Raw genomic sequence first — 15,095 nt, 5'->3', positions numbered from 1 at the left:
GACATAGAGACACAGTCCTGATGATGCACTTGAAGCACCTGGAGTCTGCCATGCCTGAAGCCATTTACTCTGGACCTGTTGGTTATGTAAGCCAACAAGTTCCCATGATCGCTTGAGTTAGTCTGAAAAGGATTTCTGTCACTCGGACTCTAGACTCCTGTATAATATAAACTATAATAAATGCTAACTGGACATTCTATCTGAATGTTTATCTGAATCAACAAATATTTGTTGAACCCCTAACTATGCAGCAACACCATTTTAGGACTTGGGGAAACAATGATAAACAAGACAGACACAAACATGGTCTCTGCCTCCGTAGATCTGGTGGGAATTTGAGGAAGAGCAATTCGCAGGGACTAGAGGCTGAGAGAAGTATAAGGGGATGCTGAAGGAGTGTCCGGGTGAGGAAGAAGGGAGACGGGTGGACATTATCCTCAGAGGAGTCCTGCAGATACATCTAGACTATTCTAGGAGCCGGAGATAAATGTATTATGGCTCATGAAGTAGGGGGGATGAGATGATGGCGAAGAGCTTGGCAGGAACCCCATCATGTGTGGCCTCAGGGATATGTTCAGAGGCTTAGAACTTATTCAAGCATAAGGGGGAGCTGCTGAATGCTCTTACTCTTGAAAGTGACGTGGCAACTTGTGTTGGGTTAAAGGGCCTCTAATAGTTTTTTTTTTTAAAGAGTTTATTTATTTGAGAGAGAGTGGGAGAGAGAGAGAGAACACAAGCAGGGAGGAGGGGCAGATGGAGAGGGAGAAGCAGACCTCCTGGCTGAGCAGGGAGTCTAATGTAGGGCTCGATCCCAGGGCCCTGAGATCATGACCTGAGCCGAAGGCAGACGCTTAATTGACTGAGCCACCCAGGTGCCCCAAGGGCCTCTAATAGTTCTAACACCCCCCTTAGTCACGATCTGATCATGAAAACAAACTTCCATTCAGAAAAGGCAGACAGTGCATACAGCTGTACCATTTACAAACTACCTTCACACCCCTTAACTCATAAAATCCCCATGATGATCCTACAAAGGTGGTGGTGTTGGCAGGGGGGAAATGAGGCTCGAGATGAACTCAGGCTCTGGTTCCATGGCCAGCCCCCTTTCCAAAACACAGCCCCAACTTTCTTGGGATCATTGAAGATCTGCAGATAGCAGGTGCTTAAACCATGCTGCTGACTGATAGGCAAGGTGCAAAAATGCCAGCTAAAGAGAAGGTGTGCCTATGTGTTAGAGCAAAACACAATTTGACAAGTGCTGAGTTATGGTTTTCTTTCCCTGGAAACTAAAAGAATTCTCCAGAAGTCCTTATAGTGCAGCCATGCTTTCATTTTGCATTCTGTAGTTACCATATGCATTCACCTCAATAGTAGGAATACGGAGGTTCCATTGTGTGTGTGTGTGTGTGTGTGTGTGTGTGTGTGTGTGTATTAAGAGTGGACGATCAATTCCATTTGTCTTTCAAAACAACACTTTGTAGCCGTGCATGCCAATCCTTTCAAGAAGTCTGCCAAGTTTTGCCTGTGGGTGCTCAGTGAATAGAAAGTTTTATCTGAATGGGCCAAAAGTTGTAGTTCTTCGAAATACTTCCCTTTTCTGAAATGCATGGGTTTGGGGGATAATTCAAGTGCAGTACGGCCTGAAGGCAGAGAGGGAACAAAAAAACGGGAATAAATGCCTCTGGGTTCCTTCCAACAATACAGTTTTATGAATTTTACCTAATTAAATCAATTAAAGTGGGTAACAGATTTAAAGACTTTGGATAATTATCTTTTTCCCTACAATAGCTTTTGGAGAAATCCAATATTCTTGGATTGATTAATCATTTTAAATCATGCCTCAACAAGACTATGAACGGCTCAAGGGCAGAGATATTGCTGTCTTCATCTCTCTGTCCCCAGAACTGGGCAGAAGGCTTGGAACATGACACATCAGGAAATGCAGGGGGAGGGAACGCATGAGTAAATGAATGTGTGAATGAAGTCTAAGAGGAATGTCCTTGGCTTAAACATAAAGGAAAACAGAAGAATTCGGTGTCTGAGATTGTATTTTTTTTTTATGGCTCTTGAATGTCATGTCCAGAAAATAAAATCTTTCAACATCACCAACCTACCACTCCTCCATCCAATGTCTGAAATAGAGAGAGTGACCTTTCTTGATCAGAAAAGGAATATAGAGGTCCTCTAAGCCTCAACAGCTGTGCATGCAACCTCATTAAATACCAAAAACAGTGACAATATAATGAACCCACCAATGGACGAAGGCACAGAAGTCAAATCTCAAGGCAGTTATACCCAACAACCTTATGCACTGCCAGGTGTTTCTTGGGATGGGACTGAGAAGCTCCAAACTTAATTACCAAGGAAATGTAATAATTCCCATGGAGCAAAGATGCCTCCAAGGAAGCTGCTGACCAGAGTCACATTAGGACTGCAAAAGGCAAAGGGATCAGCATCTTCTTGCACTGAGCACACGAGGAATGGAGAAAGATCTCAGGAGGGCAGATGCTAAGGGCACAGTCAGAACCCAATAAAAAGGATCTCTGAGATGATCCATATGTACACACTTCCTAGGGATAATCAGAATTAGTGGAGAGGTGCTAGCTGGGGGCGTGGGGGGGTGTCTGGGATGCTCCCGCACCCCTGCTCCATGTGCTATGAGCCAGACGTTACTGTATCCACAAGTGGCTTTGTGCACAGAGCAGAGCGGTAAGCAAGTGCAGGCTTATCTAACTCTCCATGTGGGGAAGAGGGCATGGATGCATTGTGAACTTCGTGAAAGAGAAGATAATTATAGGGACGGCAGTTCATTAGCCAAGAGCTCGCTTGGCACAGCCGTCTGTGTAAAAATATGTGCAAGCTCCTTGCCTGTGCCATTCCCATTCCCTGGTCTTGTGGTGCTTTAGTCCAGGCCGAATCTCTTCTATTACTCTCTTCTGATCCCCATTAGGGTCTTCTCCCCAGGATGGACAACAGTGTAACTTCTGGGGTCATGCTGTCCGGGTACCAATCCTAACTGGGTGACCTTGGGAAAAAAATCACTTCACGTTTCTAAGACTCAGTTTCCACATCTGTACAATGGGTATGGCAATGTCAATAATTATACTAGTTAACATGCCTATGAGAGTTGTGTGGCTCAACGCTTTCAGTTTAGTATCTCATTTAATCCTACCCCGAACCACCTTCCTAAACGGGTGCTAGCATGATCCCTGTCATACAAATGAAGAAACAGACTCAAAGGCAGAGTGACTCTTCCAGGGTCATAAAGGCAGGGAATCAGGTTTGCCTGCCTTCGAGATTCCAAGCTTTTCAGTCCTGCACTATACTGTTGATGATCGCACTTTCTTGTTGAGCTGGAAGGATTCAATGACCTCCTTGTAGAAAAGCATCCGGGCAGTACCCATCAAATATCAAGTACTCAACAAATCGACATCACTGTTATTTTCCCCGTGGGTCAGGGGTAATTCCCACTCTGGACTTGAGCATCCCAACAATTCAGCCATGTCATGACTGCCTGATGGAAGTTCCTGGTTGAACACTGCTTTAACCATGCCACTCCTCTCCTCTATGGTCATTAATGGCTCCCCTAGACAATCACCTTAAGTAGAGACTCTCCAGCCTACCCCTTTATGCACACCAGTCACTTTATAGTTGAAACACTGTGGGCTCTGGGGTCTATCGGACTTGAGTTCAAGTTGTGGCTCTGCAAGAACTAACCACGTGACCGTGGTTAAATTCTGAAACTTTCTGCATCTGAGCTTCTTTGCCTATAAAGTGGGCATAATAAGCACCATCCCAGGGTGGGAGGAGCCAGGAAGAGCTGAAGTAGGATGACAGGCTCATCTATTATCTATGCCTGACTCCCAACAGTCCAGGGACGTCTCTCCATGTCCCTCAGTCCTCTAGACAACACGGACAGAGCCAGAAGCCCAAGGGGATCCTGATCCTAGTTCAGAAACCGGTATGTCCAGATCTCCTGACATGCCAGCATCACACTGCCCCTCTGCTCCGCAAACCAGCCCACTCACTCTGAGCCCAAGGAGGCCACACGAAGAGAAGGAACTGTCTTTCTTCCCAGTGATGAATCATGCTTTGGAGAGAAACCATCGCTCATGTCCTTCATGGACCTCCCGCAGTTACCCTGCACCACTATCATTTCCACTGGCATCTGAAACTTCCAAACCCATTACGGACCCAAGGCTCTGTCTACCTTATGGAGGGATGGAAGTGAGAAGGTATTTGCAAAACATAACTGCCCAGCAAGACAGTGAAGAGGCTCACGTTTAGCCCTGGATTTTTCAAAGATATTTTTACGGACTGGCAGGAGGTGATGGAGGAATTTGGCCACACTCCCAGGGCCTGGCATCTGATATGCCACATGGCCCTCTTTTCAAGGCCCTGAACATTCTTCCCGCTTCCTACCTGAGTAGCAGAGGCTGTTTCTCCTGCACTCACCACCTCCTGCCATCCCTCAGCCTGTCCTTTTCAGATTCTACAGAGCAGTCTCTGACCACCTCTGGCACTGGATTCCTCGGCAGTGTGCAGCCGGGGGAGAGGAACAGATTTCAGACACCCACTTGGGTTCTGAAGCAAGAGCAGTTCTCTCCCCAGGCTCACTGCTCTGCTGAAGACAGAACAAACTGTTTTAAACACAGAGTGAGGGAGGCAGGGGCTATGGGATTCTGGGTGTCTTCTCTCCACTCTGCATTTTGGTCCCATCTTAAACTGAGGTTTCATTAGATGAGAGTTCCTGATCTCATGTTCTAGAATGTTCCAGAGCTTGCTGAGCATTCAGGGTGAGACCTGACCCCGGTGGGTATCAAGGCATGATGTTTAATAGAGTCTAATACCAACTTTCATTTCATTTACCCATTCACAAAGGCTATAAAGGACACTCGTACCCATCAGCTCTTTGATTCTAACTACCCAAGGGATGAGGTATCGCAAGTGGCTATAACCCTCATGGATGGCATTTCGCATAAAGTCACAGGAAAAGAGGTTAAATGATTTCCCTAAAATCCACGAGGCCCCATGCTGACAACAACTTTATTACAAGATGCAAGATGTCATCCAATGTTCCCTCGTGCACACTGGTGGCTCTCATTTCTGGCTGCAGAGGAGAATCACTTGAGGGTTTAAAAAAAAAAAAGCCACTGCTTGTGCCCCATGCCAGTGAATTTCTGTGATCTGAGTACCTGGGCTCCAATGCTGATTTATTCATTTTTCTCAGTCTCTTCTCAACAGCAGCATGAGTATTATTCAAGTTAGTATTGTCAGAGCGTAGCACAATGTCTGACATACAGCAGGGGCTCAATATATATTTGGTGAGGAAATAAATGAGCAGGAAGATCCTCCTTAGGAAGCATTGAGAGAATTGGTCACTGTTGTCAACCCTGCACCCATTTCCATAGCTTATTTTCCTTCTGCCTGCCTGGGTGGGTACCAAAAAAAAAGATAATGATGCAGGTGACCCAGCAAAAATCGAGAGGGACTCCTTGGGATTTTTCTTTCTCTTGTGGGAGGACTGTCCTGGTGAGACTTGGTGTTTCTGCCACTCTTATTGTGTGATAACTGAGCTTTTAAATATATTTTATTTCTGTTTCCATGGATGAGAGGAAAACTAAAGGCACCAAACTTGATAAGCCTGAGAATTTAGAAGAATAGCATTCTCACATACATATAAGCTAACTCTGTCCCAGTGAAGGATCTCTATCTCATCATCAGCCATTCTCCTCCTCCTCCTCCATCACCACCATCATCATCATCCACCATCATATCATCATCCACAACCATCATCATCTACCATCACCACCATCATCATCATCCACCATCATATCATCTACCACCATCATCATCCACAACCATCATCATCTACCATCACCACCATCATCATCATCCACCACCACCATCTACCATCATCATCATTCACCATCATCGTTCACCATCACCATCATCATTATTATTATCCACCACCCTCATCATCATCCACCATCACCATCATCACCTACCATCATTCATCATCTACCATCATCATCATCATCTACCATCACCATCATCATAATCATTATCATTATCCACCACCATCATCATCATCCACCACCACCACCATCACCTACCATCATTCATCATCTACCATCATCATCATCATTCACCATCACCATCATTATCCACCACCACCATCATCCACCAACACCATCATCACCTACCATCATTCATCATCTACCATCATCATCACACACCATCACCACCACTATCATCATATCATTATCCACCACCATCATCATCATCCCCATCATATCCATCTTCCTCCTTCTCCTCCTCATCACCCACCACTGTCATCATCATTGTCATCCACCATCATCGTTCATCATCATATCCTTCTATCCATCTCCCTCTCTCTTCTCATCAGAATTACCATCACCATCACCATGGTCATCATCACAGCTAATATGGAGCAAGAGGTCTTATTATCATCCTTGTACTACAGATTTTATAACTCCAGTTCAGAGAAGGTAACTTGCCTAACACACATAGCTGGTACACGGCAGGGTCAGGATTCAAGATCAGGTAATCTGAATCCAGAATCTGGATGCTTAGGTCCTGGAGAACACTGATACCAGGTGTGCAGAACAGGAAACAAAAGTGTGTGTGTGTGTGTGTGTGTGTGTGTGTGTGTGTGTGATGAATAACCACCACTCAATCATTCTTCAGGCATCCAACTAGAAAAGAAAATGTCCAGAAATAGCAAAGTAATGTTAGTGATCTCACATCAACTGGCAATCAGTTGATGCAGAAGACTGGGGCTAACAGAGGAAATTGTACCCAGGTGTCATTTCCCAAAAACACATCAGCTCCATCATCCACAAACACAAAATTTCACTCCAGGCAGCCTCCATTTACTGGACTATTTTATGATTTATGTTCTATCACTCATTTTTCTCCTTTCAGGATAGGAGGGATCTCTTCCCACATTTTCTACTGCACTTAACTGCCACTCAAGCTGAGGGGCATCCATTATTTCTTCATTGTCCCAGAGGATTATTTATTTTTTCTTTCCCTGTTGGACCTGCCCATGTTCCAGACCCTTGGAAGTTCTCTCTCAAACAAGAGCGAGAACCTCCTGTATGGAGTCCCTACCCAAGTCTTGTCCCTCTCCCACCCACCTTCCACACTGCTGCTCCAGTTACTTTTTTTAAAGTTCAAACTGGAGCATGATGTCCTCCTTCTTAAATTTTTTTTCAGCAGCTCTCACAACCTTCAGGATAAAGTAAAAACACACACCAGCCCCAGCACAGTCTGCACTAAAGTGTTTGGGACTCAGCGTCATCTCGGTACCTGAGAGAGGTCAGGTACTCCACAAACATGTGACAAAGCAAATTGCTGAGTGAGCTAATGAAGCCAAGTAAGGTGTGCTTGGGGGAGAAAACCAAAGGAAGTCTTCATATTTTACCCCTGGTCCATCATTTTCCAAAAGCACATCAGCTCCCTCACCCACAAACACAGAATTTCACTCTAAGCAACCTCCACTCATTGGACCACTTCATGATGTACGTTCTGTCCCCCCATTTTGCTTCTCCCGTGAACCAATCCACCATCATTCTTCTAAAATAACCAAAACCACCTTTCTCTGCTCTCTCCTCCTCTCTCTTCAAATGAGAAGTTTAACCTTAAGTATCTGGTGACTGGAGGGTTCCCAGCTGGTAGGTTCCCAAAAAACGAGGGTGGCTGCCATGCTCTGAGTTGGAGACCAGGAGAGGCACTCCAGTCTTAACTCAGAGTCTGTGTACTAGGCTCTCAGACTAGGGTGGAGGAGATGGAGATCATGTAAAATAATTTCTGAGAGAAGCTCTATGGTTGAGGATGGAGCAAGGAACAAGTCCTCTTAGAATGACCAAACCTTCAACTCATCCTAGCCTGGGCTTCCAATACAGTGCCTACTGGCTGCATGTGACTATTTAAACTTAATTTCAAAGTATTAAATAAAATTAATGATTTGGTTTCGCAGGCACACTAGCCACATCTCAAAAGCCAGCAGTCTTTAAACTTTAAGGCTGATGCTCTCCCACCCCCACCAGCCCCATACCTAAAGATGCCAACTGAGTGGGTCTGGGATAGGGTCCAGGATTTTTAAAATTCCCTGGGTGAATGTAATGTGCAGCCAGGGTTGAAAACGCTAATCTAAGTCTTCAGTATCCAACCCTGTAGCTGTGCTCCCCTGGGGGGATTTCTCATACCCTCAGATTTCCAGGCTCCAGTCCACCCTCACTGAACCAGAGACTTTGTTTACGAGTTCTAGAATATGTATGTTCTCCAGAATATGGTGATGTTCAGCAAGACTTGGTAGTGCTAAGTCCAATTTCTCTATCTTCTAGATGAGGAAATGAAGACTTCAAAATCTTGAATGAAATGCTCCAAATTTCACATAAATCAGTGGGGACCATAGGAACAGACACAAGGTCTTTCACCCCTAATTCAGTGCTATCTTAATGTGTCATGATGCCATTGAGTGTGAAGTATTTTCTACACAGAGAAACCACAAGGAACAGGGGTTGTGTGGGAGGAACATGGGCTTTGCTGGCAGCCTTAGCAGGATCTGCTTCTTCCTGCAAGGAAGTTATTTGACCTAAACCTCGGTTTCCCCATCTGAAAGACCGAAATGACAATAGCAGGCACCACCTTGGAGGGTTGCTGTGCATACTTTGAGAGATGAGGCACATAGAGCCCTTGGCATGTTGCAAGGGCTCAGTCAAGTTGGGGTGGCGATGACAGTGGTGAAGATGGTAGCCTTGACCATCAAGCCCCAGCTCCCATGTCCATCATGGACTCCTTAGTATTCCCACTTCTGAATTCCCAGCACCTCTGCCTTTACAGCTCACTCCTCAGCCCTGACTTGTGTGCAGTTGCCTACTTACTGAGAGGCATGCATCTTGCCTGCTCCTCAGACTAGAATTCTTGAGGGTAGGGCACAATGTCCTTCTGAGTCCTCCTCAGCACCTTGCATGGCACTGGGCCACTGCTTTGGGGATAAAACTGGGGGCATCATTCTGAGTCTGCAAGGATGCCAGCAGGTGGAAAGAGAGACTAGTGCTTTATGTATTTGAGCAGACCTGCCAGATCTACTGCTCGAGAAACATTCATCTATTGATTGCTTTTCATCCACTCAACGAATTTAACAAACTCCGGCGATGTGCCAGGCATGGTTCCAGGGGAGTGAATCTAGGGAAAGAGGCTACCAAAAGTGAAGGTCCCAGCTCTTATGAAGTTCGCATTCTTAAGAGAGCAGATAGACAAGAAAGAATGAACTCAACACACAGAATAACGTCAAGGAAATCAGATGATGTAACAGTTCGGGAGTGGTGTGGAGAGGAGCCCCACTTGAGAGCCGCTGGTCTGCTACACTGGGGCTGATCAAAAGAATATGAAGAAATCAGCCAGGCAAGGCTGAGGGGTGGGGCGACATAAGGAGAGCCATTCGAGAAGGAGGAGCAGCATGTGGTAGGAAGGGGCTTGGCAAGTTCAGGGAACAGAGGGAGATCAAAACAGCTAAAGTTTAATGACTGAGGGAGAGAGAGGGGAGAGATGACTTAGGACAGGAAGCAGAGACCATATCACACAGTGGGTGTCCTGAAGGTCAGAGTAAAGGGTGTGATTTAATTCCTAGGTCAATCTTATTCCAAATAATTCATCTACTAAATGCACTTCCGGCAGGGAGGCTGGCAGAGGACCTGGAACTCTGGGGATGTTAGGGTTTTACATGCGCCAGCTCCATTCTTCCCTTTGGAATTCTGATCTGTGCCAAGAGAGGAGCCTACATTGAAGGTGCAGTAAGGCTTATAACTGTTTGCTATATCATTCAATCAACTGGTATGCTAACCTCAAACAGTGTGGCTAGAGCTCCCATATCAGCCTAGGCATTCCAGACCTAGTCCCAGTTCATCATCCAGACCCAAGCTCTCCCTCTGACAAGTAATGCAATGCTGGGAGAGAGAACACACAAATGCATGGAGGGATGTATTCCTTGAGTCCCACTGCAATGAGTTGATGACAACCCAACACTCTACATTCATCAAAACCACACGATGATTGCCGCTCTTGGACCCAGCCCTGCTTTCTAGATCGTTAGCAGGCTGACCAAGAAGAGACACCTGCTGAGATGGAGGCTCTTGTTTCTATGCAAGGACACAGCGAAGCCCCAAGCTGGCTTCACCCGGTGCTCCGTCAACCTGCGGGTGATCATCTGATTCAAGGCTTCTAAACAGGGTTGTTAGTGATGATGGATTGTCTGAGGCTGGGTCCAGCCCTTCTCACATAGAAAGCCAGAGGGAAATTCTACCTGATCAGAGATCATGGAATCAGGTCTCTGAGCTGCTGATAAACCCAAGTCCAGGGGATTTTTTTCCCCTGCCAGTCCCAACTGTGACTGAGCTACTAGACTTACTCTAGGCACCAGAAGCCATTTTTTTTTTTTCCAGATTTGTTTTCTTAGAGAAGCACAAGCCTCTCTGAGACACATCATGGACATTTGTTATTCCAGCCACTGAGCATCCTTTTGTTCTTTCTTGGCAATAGTGAATTTCCACGGAGAGCCATCCTTCCCCCACCATCACCCAAGCCTATTGGCTCATCCAAACCCCATGATGTCAGCAATGAGTTCAGGGGTAGGAATGTGTCCTAACAGGTCCAATCAGAGTGAGTCTCAGGGTTTCTGGAAAAAGTGACTGGGAAAAGACAGTTTCTCTTATTGTTAAACTTGAATTCCAGGAGGATGTTCAGCCAGGATTTCTGGCAGCCATCATGCCACCCTACACCATCCTAAGAAGGAAACCATCAGAAGCGAAGCTGAAAGATAAAGAGTTACACCAAGTCATGAGACCCTTGTTGAGCACCTTGTTCAAGCCACACCTGAAGTCATCTACCCTCGCTGATGCTGCATGTTCCAATGAATCATCTCATTTTGCTTAAGCCAATTTGAATCAGCTTTTCTGTCCCTGGAAACCAAAGATTCCTGACACCACTTTGGCTAGGGAAAAAAAAGTAGAGAATAATATGACTCATTCTTCTCTCATCTTCTGAGCTTAGATTGGAAGAACTCAAAACGACAGAGTGGTGTATTTCCATTCACCGTCCACGCTTTTTTCCCCAGGGGCGGCTGCCTCTCTCCACATAGCTCTGTCTTCCCTGCATGAGCTCTTCATCCTTCCTTCATTTGTGTTTTGTTTTTCTTTAATATGCCACCAAGATTGGTTTCCTCTCTGGGAGTCTGACACTGCCGCTGCCGTGACCCAGACGAAAGACATGACAAGTTGCCGCCAATGATAATCCCACTTGCCATTAAGCTGTTCCAGCAAGGAGAAAACGCAAACAGGTCCTGTTCATTAAATTTTTGTCTCTAGCTGTCACACACACACACACACACACACACACACACACACACACACACACACACAGGGGCCACTGCTGGACTGAAGGAGGCAGCTTTATTTTTGGAAAAGGGAGAATTTCAGGCTTTCCCCTAACCCTTGCGAGGGGCACGCCCTGGCAGTAAACATCAGAGTAGCAACGTCCTCTTCAAAATGACCCTGCTCTCTAGGAAATGTCAACAAACAGCTCTGAGAGCTGAAGGTCGGAGGGAACTGCTTCTCCCGTGGGGAGTCTGTATATTGGTGCGACTGAAGCCACGTAGACAGAGGGTCCAGTCTTGGCCCCTCCTCTCGCTAATGTCGGGGCTTAGGCAAAGTGCGTCCTATCTGCAAGGCTCTATTTTCTCCTTTGTACAATGAAGGGAATTTAGCTGCTCCTTGAAGGAGGTTGTTGTGATTGAGATAATGCATGTGCCGCGCTCTCACTTCGAGAGCTTGATTCATGAGAGCTGGGATTACGGGGGTTGTTGTCCTCACAAGAGAATCAACCATGCTGGCGACAAGGACACCCAAAACACTACAACCCGCTGGCACAGTGTTACGAACGGTTCTCCCGTGGCTCCTCCCCGCGTGGTTCCTAAATGTCCTAATAAAGGCACACCGCGCTGCAGGGGCTTCGACTGTGCGCCAGGCACGAGATGGGAGGAGGTGGACAATGCGTCCCCGGGTTCCAGCTAGAAGTCCGGCATCCTCAGAGCCCCTCGGGCCTGGGCAGACCAGGACAACCCACCAGCCAAGCAGGGAGCTCTGCATGCATTGCATCTGCTCACTAACCTGTCAGGGGCAAGTATTTCTGTTCCCATCTTACAGGGGAGGAAGTTGAGGCTTAGAGAGAGGTCCTTGTTTCTTTTAAGGAGCCCAGGAATCAGGGGGGTGGGGGGAATCTTGCTCCACCACAGATTTAGATTCAGCATGCAGGGGCTGCAGTATTGCCAGCAAGCTTGCGGGTGGCACCGAAGCTGCTGGTCCACGGACTGAGCTCTGAGTAGCAGTGCTATAGACGTTCAGTTACATGCCCACGGTCACCCAGCATTTGGCAGGGTAGAGGTTGAAACCCACAGATGTGACCCCACAGAGCCTCTGGCTTGCAGGGAAGAATGGGGAGTGAGGCCAGACGGTGTCCGCTGTCTGACACCCTCCCCTCCATGTGCTTCCGTCCGGCCTCCCCAGCTGAGACATGTCACAGCCCATGAGCCCCCCATCTCATCCGAGAGCGCGCTTTGGGGAGGAGGGGGCACCCTGTGAGTCAGAATGTACTACGGGGGGTGGGAGGATGGGTTAGCCTGGTGATGGGTATTGAGGAGGGCACGTTCTGCATGGAGCACTGGGTGTTATGCACAAACAATGAATCATGGAACACTATACCTAAAACTAATGATGTAATGTATGGGGATTAACATAACAATAAAAAAATTAAAAAAAAAAAAAGAATGTACTACAAGGTAGCGAAGGAAGAGGGGCCTCCTTGAGGTGAACTGCTCCACTCCTGGGAGAGAGCCGGAGCCACCCAGGAACAGGCGAGTGGTGGTCACCACCCAGATGGTGCCCACACCCATGTGCCACGTGAGAAAGGATGCCACTGGGCCTGGCCACCCTCTCTCCCACACACTGGCCCTGCTGCCTACCAGAGCCAGTCGACGAGTCTCCCTGCACCTCCATGTTTTCTTCTATAAAATGGACTTAGTGGGACTCTAGTTACCTGGAGGGGTGTGGGGGACCCAGAACTTGGGGATGATGCGTAAGAGTTCCGTGAGCCACAGAGTGCGGACAAATGCCAGATCACCCACTACATATCGAGCGGCTGCCACCTCTTCTGTCCTCTCTCCCCCGCTCCACCCCCATGGTGCTCCCGGAACACACTGTCCACGCCTCTACTGTCGATCTCGTCAGCAGGTATTTTGAGTGTCTATTTAAATATCTGTCTCCATGCAACTAGATTCATGCTAATTCATCCCCGCAGCAACAGCACCCAGCCGGGCTCCTAGTAGCTGGCGGAGCCCAGAACACGTAAGCTGAAGGTATGAGTAAGCGGAGGCATGAATGAATGACAGAGGGAAGGAAGGAAGGAATGTTCGGCGAGAGAAACCGTGGCTGAGTTAGGGGCACGGAGGGAGCTGGGGTGGTGGGTGTGCCTGCGTGCGGTGTGAATGTGGGCGTAAGAGGAAGGTGCCGGAGGGGGATCTCAGTGTCTGAAGCAAAGGAATCCTTTGTTGCCCGAACTCTGACAATCCGCAGGCAGGAAACAAAAGCACAATTTGGGGGGAGACCGGGCTAGTATTCCCCAGTGTCTCAATGCTTGCTACGTGCTCTCCAGAACTCAGGAATCCAGCGGATTCAGACAAAATGGTACCCCTGTCTATCCACACCCAGGAACAGAACCTATGTCCACACTGCTCTGGGGCTTCCCCAGTCCACATCTCACTTCCAAGCCCCTCCCCTGCCATATCCCCAGCACAGGAAGCCAGACACAAAAGACCACATACTGCAAAGCTCCAAGTATATGACAGATCCAGAACAGGCCAATCATAGTGGCCAAAAGTGCAGCAGTGCTTGCCAGGGGCTGGGAAGGAGAGAGGGAGGAGAGAGATGGCCAGCGGGTCTGGGGTTTCCTTTGGGGTGATGAAGAAATTCCAGAAATAGATGGTGGTTGTATAACACAGTCAGGGTACTCAGTGCCACTGAATTGTACACTTCAACATGATTGCATGGTAAATTTTACTTTATGTGGATTTTTACTACAATTAAAAAAAAAGATAAATAAATAAATGAATCGAGCAAACAAGCAGGTTCCTTCAGTCTTGCAACCCCCTGGGGGTGAAGGGCGCCCTTAAGGAGCCCTTGGATCTCATGGTGGCCTGAGGTGCTGGCCCAGGTGGAAGGAAGAAGCTCCTGGGGGTCTTGTAAAGACCATACCACCACCCACATCTTTCTGTTTCCCTGAGTTTTCAAAGACCCCCCACGCAGCCGTGCGGTCATCAGTCACCCCTGACCTCGAAATACCTCCAGCATGAGTGGGCCATCCCACCAGCCTACTCCAGACGGGGCCACCAAGCAGGCCTGGCCCTTCCTGTTCTTTCACACACTCAAACGGGAAGGGTCTGGGTTTTCAAGAGCACAGACCCGGCGGGACCGTGGGGAGGGAGCTGGTGTGGCAGTGGAAGGCATGCGGATTTGGGGATGAGACATCTCTGAGTTCGAACCTCTGTTCTCCCACATAGCAGCTCTGTGGCCTTGAGAAACTGACTCAACAGTGTTAAGCCTCCGTTTCCTCCGCCGTGAGACAGGAAAAGCAACTGCCACCTCCCTCCCTCGTGGCTTCGATGAGCCAGGCACCAGCCCGTCAGCGCAGCGCCTGACCCACCGTGGCGACCATCCACTGACTCTTTCTTACAGGCCACTCACCAGTTTCCACAGTATCTCATGTCATCATTAGTCCAAACACATGGAGTTGACAGTATTCAGGACCAAGCACATTCATTTGGATTTCGCTGGATCCCAGAGCACTTGGCTCACCTCCACTGGGCAACGGTACCCTCCTCTTCATCAATCTCAACCTGCCTGCGCCCTTTCCTTGACCCCTTCCTTGATCCACATTCCTGCTGCATGTATTCAAATACCACCTAAAGACCACCCCTTGCTGTCTTCTTCTCGAAGTGATGTTTCTGGATAGGAGAA

The 15,095-nt window shown here is 47.7% G+C and overlaps 1 protein-coding gene across 1 annotated transcript in view; it reads right to left on the bottom strand.

Annotated features, from left to right (window-relative positions):
* Positions 1–15,095, bottom strand: part of GRIN2A (glutamate ionotropic receptor NMDA type subunit 2A) — a 379,633-nt gene that overhangs the window by 166,662 nt on the left and 197,876 nt on the right. The window lies entirely within an intron of this gene.

The sequence above is a fragment of the Halichoerus grypus genome, chromosome 6, assembly GCF_964656455.1.
Source record: "Halichoerus grypus chromosome 6, mHalGry1.hap1.1, whole genome shotgun sequence".
NCBI lineage: Eukaryota > Metazoa > Chordata > Mammalia > Carnivora > Phocidae > Halichoerus > Halichoerus grypus.
This window is presented reverse-complemented; position numbering and strand designations above follow the sequence as displayed.